General features: G+C 47.2%; 2 pseudogenes across 2 annotated transcripts in view; both read right to left on the reverse strand.

The window, feature by feature from the left end:
- The window catches only part of LOC311188281 (HLA class I histocompatibility antigen, alpha chain G-like), a 678,711-nt pseudogene that overhangs the window by 459,393 nt on the left and 201,787 nt on the right, over positions 1 to 17,531 (reverse strand). The window lies entirely within an intron of this gene.
- LOC311167583 (large ribosomal subunit protein eL21-like) lies at positions 1,513 to 2,126 on the reverse strand (annotated as a pseudogene). Its single transcript has one exon. The product of its transcript is annotated as a large ribosomal subunit protein eL21-like (transcript).

The raw sequence follows: 17,531 nt of genomic DNA on the forward strand, positions 1-17,531 counted from the left end.
CAATGGAATACTATTCAGCAACCAAAAAAGATAAACTCATGCCATTCACAGCAACATGGATGAAATTAGAAGGAATTATGCTCAGTGAAATAAATCAGAAGGAAAAAGAAAAACATCGCATGGTTTCACTTATAGGAAGAATAAAGGGTAACCAAATAAGGGATCAGAGAAAAAATGATAACAATGAAAAAAAAAAAAAACAAACAAACAGGCGACTATAAGTCAGAGACATTCTGCAGGGGAGGGGAGGGCGAGGGATCAAAACAAGGGTGTGAAGAGCAGAAGGGACTATGGTGATGGTGCATAGGTGAATTGTTGGTGGGAGTTTTATTGGGACCACACCTGAGAAAAGAAAGCAAACATTGTACAAAAATGAACAATGATGTAATATATATATATATATATATATATATATAATTTTTTTAAAGACCACTGGGGTAGGGACCTCCCTGGTGGCAAAAGGGTTAAAGTCTCAGCACTATCAAGCTATCAGCCACTGTAGCATGAGTTCAATCCCCAGTCAGGGAGCTGACCCACATGGCACAGCAGACTTCTCCTGTCTCGCTTGCTGCTCCCCTTAAGCAGTGTGTTTCAGTAGATCTGCCTATTCTGCTCCCCACTCTGCCATGGGTGAATCCTCTCACCCCCCACACCTCTGGCCTACACCACAATTCTTGTATGCATGAATAAATTTTAAAAAAAAACAACAACACTACAGTGACTGTAGGCAGCAAAGTCTCAGGGTAGGCTGTGTGCTGTAGAGTAGAAACTCCTGGAGTCTTTTGAGGCGGGAAGTTGTCCTCTCTTGCACCACTTTCTATTTATACTCTGACTGTCCATCTTAACCACAGGCCCAGGGCTCTGCTACTCCTGATCTCACTCATCATCTTGGAGGCCGTCCCGTATCCTAGACCTAAATAAAATCCTCAAGTCAGTAAAAACTGCTTAAAGTTAAATTAATAAAAGTTCTCCATGCTTCCACAAATAAAAAACAATTCAAAATTTAGTAGTTTAATTAAAAACATATTTGCCTTAAAGTTATGATGTTGAGAATTAGTACTTGATTCTGTGTTTAAATGTGATTACTTAAAAAAAAAAAAGCTCATGGTATTCAGCAAAAAAAAAAAAAGTGATTAACCTGCTCTATGTCGACAAAGATAAATTTGCTTTTTGATGTTAATACCAAAACTTCTCTTTATGAAATTATATTCCAAAAGACAAATCCACTTATCATTACGTAAAGTTGTATTGAGTTATAAAAATTTGTTAAATATCTAAAATTATTTTATTTAAAATTACTAAAATTTCAGGTTTACATTTTGCTCCTTATTTTAAAGAAGCTGAAATTTTAATGTCATGTAACTGAAAGGACAAAACTTAAACCATGTGTTTAAGTGTAAGACATTCAGTGCAAAGGGATGATAGTACAATCATTGCTTCAATATTTTACATTCTAGAAAAAAAAAAACTAGGGTGTTATAAATTTCAACAGAGGTAAAGTAAAATGTGTGTTTTTAAAAAAAGGTTTATTTTTTTTCCAATGAATTACGATATAATTAAAAGTCTGCTTTAAATATTTTTTTAGAGAGGGGACACCACACCTCTGCTCAATTAGGAGAAACATTTTTATAGTCCAGATCTCTTTTATTTCTTTTTGCACACCTATCATGCCATGAATTCATAGGGAATAGGTTCTAGCAGCTCAGGCTCCTTCCCACAGGTTCTCACAAAGTGTGCTTCTCCAGGTGGCGCAAGCACCCTTCTCTTTGGCTTCCTTTTTCTTCTGATCATTTTCTTTCACCCGTTTCAGGAAGCTATCTCGGCTCTTAGAGTGCTTAATGTGCTCTGTACGAACATTAATTCTCTTTGCAAGAATCTTGCCCTTTACTTGCTTGTTTACAACAATGTCAACTGCATGCTGGGCAACATTATAGACTCTTCCGGTTTTGCCATGGTAACACCTGTGGGGCACTCCTTTCTGAACAGTGCCCATCCCCTTGATGTCTACAATTATCATCTTTCTTACAGATTCACATGTATGGGGCCAGAGGAACAACTCCATGTTTTCTAAAAGGCCTAGAGAACATATAGTGGGTCCCTGTTCTCTTTCCCTTTGTGTTAGTCATTTTGGCGACTTACTGAGAGATGGCGGTTCAGGCTGAAAAGCTAAAAAAGGGTTTACTATCAAATTAAAACTCATTATCTTTGAAATAAAGTCCCATAAAACAGAAAAGCAAAAGAAAATATTTAAAGTTAAAGGCATCCTAAAAAAAATGTTATGTGGTCCTCTAACTCACTATAATAGCAATTAAATTAAACTTTAATATTTCTAGTGTGCGTATTGATACCAAACTTAAATTTCTGATTTGCAAGAAGAACTAAAGTATTCTTGGACTGTCTTTACTAATTTTTAATAATCTGGTCAGCATTGCTAAGCCTTGTCAGAAAAATAAGATCTGCTCTGGAAAATCTTTGTCACTCCAGGTAATTAAATATGTTATAAAAATCTGTACATTTCTTAATCCTATGCAGACTGCCATAATATCAAATATTCTAAAATAGTAAAGATTTTCTTTGAAAGTCTTGAAAGGACACCTAAGACATCTGATAAAGTAGTTTTTCTTGTGAAAAACAAATTGGATCAATTTGAGTGTATTAAAACCAGTAAAGAAACATTTATTACCATTTAAAAAATGGTTACATGGGCCTCCCCAGTGGCGCAGCATGTTGAGCGCAGCACTATGAAGCTGGCCGCAGCCTCACCAGTGTGAGTTCGATTCCCCGCTGGCCAGGGAGATACCCATATGGCGTGGCAGACCTCTCTTTTCTCACCCGCTGCTTCCCTCAGCAGTGTTTTCGGTCCGTCTGCCTGTTCTGCTCTCCTTTCACCTGCCCATGCCTCTGGCCTATACCCCAAGTTCTTGTATAAATAAATAAATATTTTTGAAAAAAATGGTTACACATTTTCAGCATAAAAATATCCGAATATGAGTGATTCTAGAATTTATGTGTTCTTAAAAATTCATACTTTCTGGTGGGTGGTCCCTAGAACTGGCCTTAAAGCAGCGACCAAGTGATCACCTGCCTCCTTCAGGGAACACAAAACAATTGTTAATTTTGATTTTTACTTTATTATAATTAGTCTTATTCCTGGTCCCTTATTTAGGTTTTCTAAATTCCTGCTATGAGTGAGACCATCCGGTATTTTTCTTTTTCTTTCTGGCTTATTTTGCTGAGCATGATCCCTTCCAGCTCCATCCATGTTGCTGCAAATTGCATGAGTTTATCTTTTTGATTGCTGAGTAATATTCCATTGTGTATATGTACCACATCTTCTTGATCCAGTCATCTATTTTTGGGCATTTGGGTTGTTTCCATAAATCAACGAGCAACTATAAACCAAAGACACACTACAGCGGGGGAGGTGAGGAGGGAGTACAATCAAAATAAGGGGTGGTGGGAATTGTAAGGGGACTATAACCAAGATGAAAATACATACATTGTGCAAAAATGAAAAATGATATAAAAACATATAAGATTAAAATAATAATAATAATAATAATAATAATAATAATAATAAATGCTACTTTAAAAACAATTGTTAAGCCCTTCAATAATAACAAATGGAGCAAGGTTACTCAGGAGCCTGATAAAAATCCTGCATTATTTCAGGCTAGACTTGCTGAGGCCATAAAAAATATATACTAATCTGGCCCCAGGGACTGTAAAAAATGAAGCCATTCTAGCAGCCCCTTCATTAGCCAGTCTTGCCCTGGATCAAGAGCCTCAAACCTCTTTCTCACACTTTTGGGTATAAACTTCAAGGCCAATAGTAACAGGGAGACCAGGCAGACTAAAAAAGGAGAGGAAGAAAGAATCAGTATGTTGGCAGCCATTGGCAGTACCGCCACCTTAGACACCCCAGACCCCATGTGTGCCCAGGGTGCTTGGGACCTCACCCGCTTAAAGAGCCTGAAGCAACCAGGACATTTCAGCCACAAGTGTCCAAAGAGACCTCCCCAGGGCCATGCCTTCTGTGCCATCACACAGGGCTTTGGAAGAGGCTCTCTCTACAGAGGTCAGACTGGAGGACAAATGGACCATAAGCTGCCTCTGGCTGTGAAGACCCCAGTGCAGGAGGAAAAGACCTTCTCTAAAGGAGCCCAGAGGTGAGACAGGCTCCCCCACATACTATCTCTAAGGACAAGCCTTGGCTTGACTCCAATGAGCCCCGTGAGAAATCAGCTTTAATTCCGAATACATGGAAGATAAGATTTAGCACATCTGGAATCTATGTTACTTTCCTGGGGTACATTTCCCTCCACCCCACCCCCCATGGACCCTTCCCTGGACCCTAGGGAAGCCTGCAGTGTGCGCAGCTGCTGTGTTCTCTCCTCCAGGGTCCACATGCAACGCCTTTATCCTGGGCTTGAAGGATTTAACCACATCTGTGAGATTGAAAAGTCAACCGAGGTTTGGGCAGTTTCTACTCCAACCGTGTCGATCTCCCTCTCAGCTGTTGCCTTGCTCCTGGCTTTTACCCCAAATTTCCAAATGTCTCTCCATAAAGTCCCACCCTCAATATCTCAATCCAGTAGGATTTTTGCTTTTGACAGCCTGAGCTTTGCGGGAATGGACAAAAATCAGTGAAAGGTGGAGACTCACCGATTTCACCAGGATCACTCTGTCTCTTTCAAGGCAAAAATACCTCTTGGTGTTGTGGCTTGGTATTGTGGTATTGTGGCTTTTCTAGCAGTTTTCTTGAGGCCCCCACACCTGGGCACAGTTTGTATTCAGATTTGGTTTCAACCCTTCTGCTCTCTCAGGTTTGTATTTCCCCTGGAATGTCTGGCTGCTCTGCTCTGCCCCTGAGACACTGGGCTGCAGTGTCTGTGGGAGAGGAGAGCACCCTGGGGTGAGAAGGCTGCACATTGCTGTTTCTACTCATTGCAGGAGCTCTTCAAGATGAAATTTCTTCCCATATTTCTGCTGTGTTGGTTTATTTTTCTGGTTACTTCAAATATTCATTTTTATACTTTTGTTCAATTGTAATTATTTTCTGTCAAAGACTTGCTCAAACTATTGTTTTGTACTTTCACATATCGATTTTCAAAATGTATTTCATACAAGGTTGTTCATTTTTGTGCAGTTTCTTCCCTCAGGTGTAGTCCCCATAGCTCTCCCACCACCCCAGCATCTGGGAATGCTCACCATAGCCGTGTGCTCTTCCTTCCCCTGTTTTGAAGCCCTCCTTACCCTCCCCTGCTGTATGACTCTGGTCTATAGTCAGCTTGCAACTTTTGTCTTGTTCTTGATGTTTTGTTCAGTTTCTCTACATGCCACATGTAAGTGAAGCCATCCTACATTTATCTTTGTCCTTTCTACTTATTGTGCCTAGCATAATCCCTTCCAGTGTCTTCCCTTTTGCCTCAAATAACATGAGTTTGTCATTTTTGATTGCTGAGTAGTATTCACTTGTGCATATATACCACACCTTTTTTATCCATTCTTCTGCTTGGGGTATTTGGATTGTTTCCATATCTTGACCATTATAAATAGTGATGCAACAAACATAGGAGTGCAGGTTTCCTTTTACATTAGTGTGTCCTGGGTATTAGTGTAAATTCCTAAGAGTGGAATTGCTGGATCATATGGCAGATCCATTTTTAGTGTTTGGAGGAAACTCCCCACAGCCTCCATAGTGGCTGCACCAGTTTATATTCCCACACTTGCTGAACCTCTCTACCCTGCCATCAGCAGTCCCACCTGACAGAGGATTTGGGGGAGAAGGTCACAGTCCATGAGTTAATTGTGTGAAACTAATGTGCATCCAGGCCTTAGGATCCCTGCTTAAGTTCTCAAACTGACATGAGACTGGACCAGGGACTGGGAAGCACCAAACCCACTCAGGAACCACTGACCGTGCACAGCCAGCATGACAATGGAGGACAGTCCCTCTGGCCTCACTAGTTTGGAGGCAGCACCTGCAGACTGAGGATGTCCCTGCATTATCTAAGTCACCAGAAATACAGTCAAGTTTGAAAGGAGCCCTGGAAGTGGTTAGCTCACATCTGAACTGTCTCTGCATTTGTCTCATCTTCCCCAAACCATGAAATCACATGTGTCTCATCAATCTGACAGATGCTTGTGGGCTCTGACAGTGAGAAGCCCCATTACTCATGGGTGCTGGGCCTCTTGAATAGGGATCCCTCCACCTCTGAGGAGCACAGGCATTTTGAGAAGTGACTGCATAATCCCATGGGTCAGGAGCCTAATGAATACTGTAGCACCAGGAAGGCACAGAGCAGTTTCTCTATGACCCAGACAGATGGGTAGAGGAGGAGTCTAGAGCCCTCAGCGGCTTCCTCAGGCTTTTACTGATCTTTCTACATCATTTGCAGTGAGGTGTGCAGGTGCAGGGCTGGCAGGGGAGCCTGGGGGCCAGGAAGCTGGTAGGTGTCCCAGCCTCTGGTGAATCTTTACTGTTTCTGGGCTCTCTGGCATTCTCTTGTGGTCTCTCGGCTGGTCTCTACTGCCCTCTGCTGCATGGTCCTCTGTGACGCTGCCTTTATATGCTCAGTCTCAGCTCAGGCACTCATGCATGCCTGCACCACATTCCAGGTGCCACCATCAGGCACGCGTGTAAGCCCACAGGTGTGGATCACGGATGCTAATGGCAGGAGGGCGGGAAAAACCTGATCCCTCCCATTCACCCTACAATCTACCCCCTCAGGGTTTCCTCCGTACAATCTACACAATAGTTTCCCTCTGGTGAATATGAGCACTGCAGCCATGACCCACAAAAGTAAACAATACAACTGAATATAGGAATGCAACTAAGCCCAGGGAGGGCACCAACCAAGGGGCAACAAGACAAGATTATTGTCGTCAGCAGATGATCCACCAATTCTGCTGCCGAACGTTGCTGCAGACAGGACAGCTGATGAAGTTCTCTACCATTAAAGCAGACTCAGAGTCTAAATGATTTTGCAGCAGGGGAGGCGGGGGAGAGCCATCGAGAGCAGCTCTGCCTCTCACTCTCCAGCCCAAGCTTTATGGAAGATATGAACAAAGGATCAAGAAAATAGCACACAATTGTGTTTGTGCTTATACAGATCAATAAGGTACTGCTGAAAACAAGTTTCCCTGGTTAGCAGGGAACATGCACACACCCCAGCACGTCCTCAGAGAACAGGAGTCCGTTCCGGAGAGAAGGAATCAGTCATGGGAAGTTCCATTTATAGCACTTCTGATGTCCTGAAACTCCGTGTGCAGAGCAAGCAGGTGCTCTCCAAAAACTCCAGCTCCCTTTAAGGCAGCAGGCTCCAAACAGATCCTCCTTTTTGTTTCCAAAGCAGAGTAAGCATAACTAGTTTCGGTAAAGCTTATATGAATCTTTTGGTGTGGTGTTTTAAGTGATGCAGCAACTCTTGTATGAATGTGATAGAAGGGTCTGTTGCAACAGATCTGGAGTTCAACTGGAACCCAAGTGGCTACCAGCCATTTGAGTATTAAGAATGTGATAATTACCCAATATGTCCAGTTAATACATTGTTGCAGATAAGAGACACTACAAGTAACATGATACTTGGAATAGGATGCATTGTAACTAACATGAACTTTTCCTGACAACAAAACATATGGATGAAGCACACAGGCAGAAATCAAAAAGTTTCTGGGCCTCCCCGGTGGCGCAGAGGTTGAGCGCTGCGTTGGGAAGCTGCCCACGGCCTCTGTGGCGCCGGTTCGATCCCCGGCTGCTCCCTGGCCACCGGAGGAGGGTCCCGCATGGCGTCCAGACCTCTCCTGCCGCCCGCTGCTCCCCTCAGCAGTGTACTTCGGTCCTTCTGCCTGCTCTGCTCCCTGCTCTGGCTCTGGTGAATTCTCTCACCCTCCCGCGCTTCTGACTGTACCCAGTGCATGTATAAACAAACAAATAAATAAAAAATGCCTCTATAAAAAAAAAAAGAAAAAAATAGAGGAACTTTCCTTAAAAAAAAAAAAAAGTTTCTGTTGGGAAGGTCATGTTTATACGAGTTTGGGACCTTTTCCCGGATGCTGTAAGCCTCCCACACATGTAGGGGAGGTTGTACCAGACCCAGCTTTTAGATGGACTCTTTTTGCATAGGCCCGTGTTTCAGCCTTTATGGTTCCCCAAGTTCTCCTGGTTTCAGATTTTCTCAGTCCCCCCAGAGAGAGCAAGACACCGAGCAGTCCTAGGGAAGGGGGCGTTGAGTCTATCTGGCTACTTCCTCCTGGAAGGCACAGAGTAGGGCAGGGCAACCGGATCAGAGCGGGTCTGTCCAGGGGGCTGGTGCATAGTCAGTGGACTGGAGATACCTGCAAGCTGAAGGTTTGTAGCTTTTAACCTGTGGGAGACAAAACTAACCAAGAGGTTCAGAATGCACAGACCGAAGAGAAGGAGGGCAGGAGTATGGCAAGGGGCCAAGCAAGTTTGGAGTGAATTATGGAGGCTCCTAGAAGGCAAAAAGAAACCATGATTCTGGATGTAAGGGAATTAAAAAAAAAAATACATCTTTTAGGTCCATGACTGAGAAGAACTTTGAATCTCCTGGCACCTGGGACAGCAGCGTAACTTGATTTTAACGGGAATGCTGGAAACTGCTCTCCCCAGCTGTGACCCATCAGACCAGACCGATGGGTCAATTTCTACCCTTACAGGCAAAATAAGGATGCATGAGGGAGCGGCCCGCTGTTCTGGCTGGTGAACAAAAGTGAAGCACCCCCCTTGGCCAAGATATTTTGTCCCAGAGGCAGGGTTGGGCATTTGGGGATCACTAGGAAGACATGCAGAAAACAAAAGGAGTCCCAGAGGCACCCCACAGGGGTAAAACACCTAGTAATAGTTTTTCTGGCTACCTCCTTAACTGTCACCCCATTAGATGTTAATGACAAGGGACAAGGTTGGAGGACGGAGGACGTGGCCCAGGAGCCGGCAGAAAGGCTGCTGCACGGTCTCCACCGCAGGGCGGGCCTGGGCGCGGAGGAGGAAGCGGGGAGGGCGGGGCCGTCAGAGCCTCCGGGGCCGTCTGCGTTCAGAGCAGCCTGGGCCCGTGTCTTCCCCAGTGATGACCCTGACACTCGGGCGTGTCTGAGAGGCAACTGCCCGCTCTCCGGAAGCCACCGCTTGGCCAGGCGCTCTCTGGACACGCCCCGAGCAGCCGCACTGACAGCTCTTGCCCCCGCTCGTGAAGCCCCCCCTGAAGTTCTGAGAGCGGCCACTGGAGCCTCCACCTTGATACGGGCCTTTTGGGTCTTTTTCTGTGCCTCCTCCTGATCCCTGCTGTGAAAGACTTGGGTGACAACAGTCAGGAGATTTTCCAATGGTTGTTGAGGGCCTACAGCCATTTTTTGTTATTTTTTCCTGATATTAGGGGCTGCCTGTAGATTAATTATCTTTCAGTAAATCTGGCCCTCATAGGACTCTGGGTCTATGTTTGTATATTTACGCAGTGCCTCCCAGTGGATCCAAGATCACCACGTCCCTTTTTTTTTTTTGTTTTTGTTTTTGTTTTTGTTTTTGTCTTGCAAGAACATGTGAGTTTTATTATTAAAGTTTTAGCCTGGGCCTACCAAGGGAACTGCCTGGGCTCCTGCAATATACACACGAAAGAGCAATCCGGTGTTCTGGGTTGAGGCAAGCTCAGTCCATCTCTACGTGCTGCTAAAGTGACCTGTTGATATGCCTGGTGGTCAACTCGCCCTTTTTTTTTTTTTTAATACTGGAAAAGTCATCAATACAGAAGCCATTTTTGGGCCATCTGCAAAAATTGTCTGTTGTTCCTTCATTGCTTTGGCTAAGGAAGTTGAACCAACAACGTATTCCTTCTGTAAAGGATGATTGTGGGACCATTTATTTCTAGGGATTTTACTTTCAGAGCAAGTTCCCTTTCATTTAGTGTTGCTGAAGGTGTGGAAGGCTGAGAAATATCAGGTACCTCATATTTATGTTTAGTTTCCTTTTTTAAAGTTTCCTAGAAGGGTTCCAGAGCCGTTCATACCAACGCCCATGTTGAAAAATCTACAGTAGGGATTTTCATACCTTGTTCATGATGCCTTTTCAAAGTGTCACCGATTCGTTGCCAAGTTCTACATCCAAAACACCTTCACCCGGGAACCATGGAGGGGTCTGAAGGACCCAATCTAACAGCTCATTTAAGCTATCGGTGGAGACAGCGGCTCCACTCTGTTCTAATAGGCATTTTAAAAGGCTTATATAATGACGATGAGCCGAATTCGGCCCCATTTGTTACCCAACCTTAGATAATCCCCTCTCGGTCAGTTGCAACCCATGACTATAGAGGAGCTAGAGAACACACTTACCACACGCACCTTCCTTGAGGTTCCAGGGTCCGTGACCCTGTTCAGATGCCACTGCTGCAGACAGGACAGCCGATGAAGTTCTCTGCCATTAACAAAGACTCAGAGTCCAAATGAATTTGCAGTGGGGGGACCTGGGGAGAGCCATCGAGAGCAGCTCTACCTTTTACTCTCCCAGCCCAAGCTTTCATTAAAGATACAAAAGAACAAGAAACCAGCACACAATAGTGTTTGTGCTTACACAGATGAATAAGTTACTGCTGGAACAAGCTTTCCTGGTTAGTGGGGATCATGCACACATGCCAGCACGTCCTCAGAGAATAGGGGTCAGTCATGGGAAGTTCTGTTTGCAGCACTTCTAACATCCTGGAGCTCCGTGTGCAGAGTGAACAGGTGCTCTCCAAATACTCAGGCTCCCTTTAGTGCAGCAGGCTCCCGATAGAAGGTGCTGCTTATGTGATGGGGAACCACTCTTCACTCACGGCATCTGCTGTCACACTCCAGAAGCCATCAGCTTCCTGGCCTTCTCTGACTGTGGTCTCAGCCACAAGCCACACACCACATCCACCCCCAGGATGTGCTCATTCTGAGACTGATGACACAATCTGTACTCTTTTGTGGGTAACCACAAATCCCCAGGGGTACTCATTGCTGTCACTCCAACACTTGGCCTTCATAACCACCAGAGTGACATGCAGACCCCTGCACTAAGGCCAGCCCATCGCACAAGCACATGGGTCGGGGATCCATGTATACAAGCTCCACATGCAACTTCTCTCTCGAGGCCTCAGTTCTTTGGCCATGGACTCCACTATAGCCTCGTTCCCCATCCATCCCCCAAGGACGGTTCCTCAGCTCCTCACCCTTATTCAAAACAAACAGGGCTTCACCCACAGGTGATTTTAAGAGGCCCCCCTGCCTTCTTTAGCATCTTTTTGGCTACTTCCCAACCTTCGCATCATTGGGCTCTCCACACTGGATTTTGAAGGACACATTATAAAGTGAACACTTTTATAAATAAGGTTAAATGGGGTCTCCCTGGTGGCACAAAAGGGTAAGCCTCAGCACTATGAAGCAGTCCTCAGCCACTGCAGCAAAAGTTTGATCCCCGGCCAAGGAGATGACCCACATGGTGCAGCAGACCTCACTTGACTCACCTGCTGCTCCCCTCAGCAGTGTATTTCAGTAGATCTGCCTGTTCTGCTCCCCACTCTGTCTCTGATGAATCCTCTCACCCCTCACACCTCTGGCCTATACCACAGCTCTTTTATGCATAAAAAGTCTTAAAAAAAAAGAAGAAAGCTAAATGAACTAGAATAAAACTTAATCTTTATGATACAACTTTCATGCCATGATAATGGATTTCAGGACCAGCCCCCAAGTCACAGGATCAGGCTTTACATTTTAACAAGATCCTTCTTATTTGCGTAACTGCTAGAGTTTCAGAAGCTCTGCTCTAGGACCATGATTCTCTAAAGTAGGATCCCCAGACATCTGGAGCTCATCTCAGAGAGAAGATTCTCAAGCTCTGTCCAGAGGTGCTGCATCTGGTTGGGGAGGTCCAGGAATCTACATTTTGACAATCATCCTAAATTTTCTGAAACCTCAGGTTTCAGAACCACTTTAGATGGTGGGGAATCGGGGTGAGATCTGTGTGGACAGTGATTAGGACCTGGAGCACCTGCCATGGATCCTACTTTCATCAGTGGGCAGATCCACTGACACCAGATGACACAGACCTTCCATCCTCATGAACCACACAGATGTGATGCAGGGAGGATGCCACACCTGTCCTCACACTCATCCAATGTGGGACGAACATGATAGGAGCCCTGAGCTGGTAGTTAGTTAACTGAGCAGGTTTTCATGAGAGGCCGTGGGAAAGCTGTGTCCCTGCCAGCATCACAGGCTCAGCTGTGCCCTGGTCCACAGAGGCCAAGGAATGGGGCTGTTTTCCCTGTGAAATTTCCTGAAAAGGAAAAATGATGGCCTGTTCTTCCTGCACTAGTGAACGTCACCTGTCCTTTTTGAAATTCAAGGTCACCTCTGTCATTGGGGATTTTCATACAGGATCAGTTTGGTTTCTGGGGTGTGAGAGTCCAGACCTGTCGCCTGGTGACCCTCACAGCCCAGATGCCCTCCTCCTGCAGAGGGAGAGTCGGCCCTTTATTCTTAATGACTCTCCAGCACCCCAGCTGCAGTGCTCTCCTATGACAGTGTCACCACAGCAGTGGGACCCTGGCAGGGAGGGACCCTCACACCCAGCAGGAGGAGGTGAGTGTCCAGCTCCTCTGGACACTCACCCTCTGTCCTCCCTCAGGAATCAGGGGATGAGCAGGGACGGGGACTCAGGGTCCCAGCTGTGTCCAGGTTCTGCCATCACTGGCCCTGACAGTCTTTTCATTGATCACCCTCATGGGTATAGTGAGAATGACTGTGAAGGTCTATTTACCTGAAATCCTAACACTTTCTGGAAGTCATGACTTACATACCTTCACTTCTGTATTTAGTGTCACTTTCTCAGGACTGAGCAGAGAAAGTGTCAGGTGGGTGCAGGACATCACACCCTGCAGCGGGACAGTCACCAGTTCCAATTTCTGGTCATGTTAAAACAGCACAAAAGTGGGGGACAGGTCACTGTTTCTGGTCCTCACTCATGCGTTCACAATTGCAGGACAGCTGTCAGGTTCAAGGTGCAACAACAGGGTCTGTTAACAAAGAGACACTGCAAAAGGGAGGAGTGTCTAAGGCCATAAATGACCATCTGTCCTACCTCAGATAGTGTCCACAGTGCCCAGCTGTCCAAACAAATGCTACTCAGGTTTGGTGGTGCTGGCCCTTCAGTGAGAGCATGGAGCTCATAGGTAAGCAGTGGACAAGCTGGAGGTGATCACAGTGGCAGCAGGAGGTGGGGCTGTTCAGGTGACACTGCAGCAACCACAACAAAGTCCAAAGGCCAGGAGGACAGCACCAGACACTGGACTGGACAGTGCCAGATGTAACAGCACCAAGCGATGGTGCCAGAGGATCAGAGGTGGTGGACAGCTCTCAAAGGTGGCCAGCTACAGGTCAGCGGTGCTGGTCAGCAGACAATGGTGCTAGAGATGCCAGTGTCACAGCTCATAGAGATGCCACTGTACCAACAGCAAACAGCCTTAGAGATGTTGAGCATAAGCCAACTCCTTTAGAAGCATGAGGGACAGGCCAATGATGCTCTCTGAAGGCGATGTTAGAGGCAGGGCTGTAGGCATGTGCAAAGTTCAGGTCTCAGCAAAGGTCTCAAAGGCATCAATATATGAGGTCTCAAAGTCTGCGGAGGTCTGAGCATGTCTTCTAGGTGTACTGACGAATCTGATCTATAGCCTCAAATCAAGTAACTCAAACTGGCTTGTATCCTCTTCAGGGTCCCAGCTCTTCGAGATGGATTGGTCCCTTTATAATCCCAGCTGTTTGATTGGTACCAGTCAAGCTCCAATCGGATTGGTCCATTTATGGCCCTGAATGGTCTCAAAAACTTTGAATGGCACCTGTGAGAGCTCGAATCTGATTGGTCTATTGGGAGCTTGAACTTGATTGGTCTGTTTACAATTCTGGCACCATATTCATAAGTGAAACGCCTGCCTGTATGTCAGATACCTGAGGTCAGGTAGTCTCACCCTGCAGTGCAGGCTGCTGCCACTCAGAATCCATCAGATGGCCCCACAGGCTGCAAACAATAAGGTCCCCTCTACCTACAGGAATCATAGTGGGAGGGGGCTTCAGGAGGGCCAGATGCTCACCTGAGCACCCAGGCACCCCTCCCCTCTATCACAGCCCACCAGGCCAGTCTCCCACCTGCCGCAGCACAGCCCAGGTCAAGGCTGCCAGAGCTCAAGCATGTCCACAGGCTGCACACTGAGCTTGGGGCCTGATACACCATGGGCCTCTTCTCCCGTAGCTTGTGTCAAACCTTGCTGCTGAAGCGGCCTCAGCAAAGCCGGTCATACCCCACTGCTTACGACAGGTTGCAGGGATCCTCATTTATGTAGCTCCTGGAAAATGATCACTGGCCAATTCTGCCCCCAGAGGACAATCTGCCCCCCAGAGGACAAACCCACTGGGGCTGCTATTCCTCTGGGGTGGCTCCTGCCAGCGTGGACAGCATGTGGCCCTCGGTGGGACAGGTCTGGCAGAAGCTGTGGCCACAGGAGGTGCTCCCAGGGGCCCCTGTCTCCAGGCAGATGCTTCAGGCCACCTCTGCCAGGGGTGTCCAGTTGTGGCCCCGAGGTCACGAGTGTCCCGCAAGATGGGTGAGGAAGGGGAACAAATGGAGGGCAGAGGAGACGCTCAGGGAGGAGGTGACCACACCTGCCCTGGTCAGGCCGCAGGAGCCTCCTCCCTGCCCCGCACACACTCACCCTCTCCAGTCTCTGCTCCCCACAGCGGCCCAGGCCTTTCTCAACATGGACCCTCACCTGCCTTCTCTGCTCCCCACACCAGGCAGGGAGGGCTCACAGGGCCTGTCATCACCTCCACTTTCCCCCCACCCCCTTTCCCTGCAGCCAGGGGAGCAGACAGGGGCTGAGCGTCCACGATGTGCCAGGCCCTGAGCTGAGACTCACAGGCATCAGCTCCCCACCCTCACCAAGTCCCTAACCTCACCACACACAGGTGAGGAAACTGAGGATCTGGGGGGGAGTCCCTGTGTAGGTCCCACCCGCATGCTGGGGGGACGGGCTGGAGTGTAGGCCCAGAGAGAGGCCCACACCCCTCAGCACCTGCTGCAGCAGCTCCAGCTCCTGCCCAGCCCAGCCCTGGACCCGCCCCGTGCCCAACACCAACACCCTGTCTCCTCAGGATGACTCATCTCCCTGTCACCTCCCGCTCCCCCTGGGGCTCAGGTCACCTGTCACCTCCTCAGGGAGGAGGCCCAGTGGCTCCCAGGTCAGGGGCCCCTCGCTCTGTACACCCTGGGTCCATCTCCAGCTGGACTCTGAATTACAAACACAGAGTCCCAGGACGGCTCACTCTGTCTGGTGGATGGCACCCAATATATGTCATTTAAGTTAAGAAATTAATAAGGTTATGCAAAGAGCAGCTCCGGAGGACTCTTGTTTCTGGTCATGGCGGGTTAGGACTTTCACACCAACCAACATGCTGAAAACAACCATGTATTGTGTTGCGATTTGCCCTGCTTATGCACACAGAGGTTTCAGACATTTCCAGGGCTATGATGTGAAAAAGTGTCCGTATTCTGTTTGAGGAGAGGTCAGAAATTGGTCATTCTGTAGGTCTGCAGTCCAGCCTCTGTCATCACCTCCCCTCTCTCCCCACCTATCTCCTTCCACCACAAGAGCAACATCAGGAGGAATTTTTAAATTCAACTTAATAACATATGACTACCTCGGCAGGTAGTGGGCCCCGGTCACTGAGAGGACCCAACCCTCACTCTGGACGTTGTCCAGTGGATTGTGATGATGAGAAAATGAGAAAGAAACAATAATTTCACCTCCTCTAATGTTACACCTTCCAGGAGCTGAGGTGGACCCTGCTCCATCTCTCCCTCCCTTCCTGGACTGTGGACAAAGGCTCAGCTCAGGAACTGGGGTGACCTGGGCTAATCCTGCCCCTGGGCCAGGCCAGCAGGACACACACTCCTCCCTCCCCCTGTGGGACTCCCTCCAGCTCTGGTCTAGAGAGAGAGAAGCTGCAGCACGCGGAGGCAGTGACCCCCTGGGAAACAGAGGGGCTGCCAGGCTGGAGCTCCCTGACTCTGAGGCCAGTGGGTTTTCTACAGTGACCCCAAAGGAGAAGAGCTTGAAGTGACTGTTGGGTAGTGGGGGACGGAGATGTCAGGAGTGGGGGTGCCACCACAACCCAGCAGGAGGCCTTGAGAGGGGTCCCTCCTTACATTCTAACCAAGAGAACAGTTATAAACTTGCTCCTTTTTGCCAGTCCTGCCTTTCCAAGCCCTGCTCAAAAACTGCTTCTTTTTTGAACTGTACCTGTTGGGGTGTTGTCCTCACATTCTCTACTCTGTGGGATTTGAATTCATTTATGCTGGGCTTGATGTGTAATTGTTCTCCCACTGTCTGTGCTGTGTGCCCTGTCTCTCCACACACACACACACACACACACACACACACACACACACACACACACACACACACACATGCTGCAGGGGGCCTTGTTGCCCCAGCCAGATAAGACACTGGCAAGCAGCGAAACTCAAAGGGCCTCACTCTGTGGGGCGAAGATTCCTTGTGCCTCACACAGTGGGGCTGAAGATTTAACATCCCTTCACTTTTTGTTCTTGGTCATGAAAAGAGAAAAATTTATCAGAAAAGTAAATTAGGCAATAAATTATAAGTATCAGCAGACTGCAAGCAATTGGCACGGAAAATTACCTGTTTAGAAATTAGTTACTACACAATTCAGCCCACCTGACAATGGGAGATGACTTATTGTGCATGCCTGACAAGCAATCCAGCACAACTATTATAGTAAGTCCTTCTTTTGCTTTTTTAGAAGTTCCTTTTTATTTAGAAGTTTCTTAGGAAAGTTTTTAAATGAAGTTAACTGTGTTAAGACGTTTCTAGGTAGAAAAAGTTCTGATAGCTGAGCAGCAGCTGGTCTCTGGCTGAAGGCCATGCGAATAGAAAAGTCTTTTGATGCTTAGGCTTTAGCTGATAGGCGCGTACTGGCGGCTATCCACTGTCTTAGGTAATTGTCTAGCTGAAATCATAAGTTTTAGTGTTAGGTTTGGTTTTTTATCTATTAACCTTGAAGGCTACTGTCTAGCTGGGACCCGTAGGAGCCAGTAGTCCATGGGAATAAAATATACTAATTGTTCCTGCTTTACACATGATAATGTTTTTTTTTTCTGCTTACTAAAAATGAATAAAGACCTGCTGAGTCTCTCGGCAGAAGATACTTGCACCTCATCCAGTGTCAGTGTCTCCTCACTACCTCATCCCCTTCCTCTCAGCCCTTAAGTTTCAGCCCCTTACAGGTCGCCGAGGCCATCTCATCCTTTCAGGAACCCCTGACACGACATTTTGCCAGCAGCTGGTCCCCGACACATACACACACACTCCCCTCTCCTTGGGAACCAGACCCTCACTCAGCACTGGGGTTACTCTGACACTCTGTCTCTGGTCCCCTCAGAGCCGCCCTCTCTGCAGTGTCTCTACTCAGTGGTGTCTGAGCAG

This window comes from Talpa europaea (genome assembly GCF_964194135.1).
Source record: "Talpa europaea genome assembly, chromosome: 2".
Classification (NCBI taxonomy): Eukaryota; Metazoa; Chordata; class Mammalia; order Eulipotyphla; family Talpidae; genus Talpa; species Talpa europaea.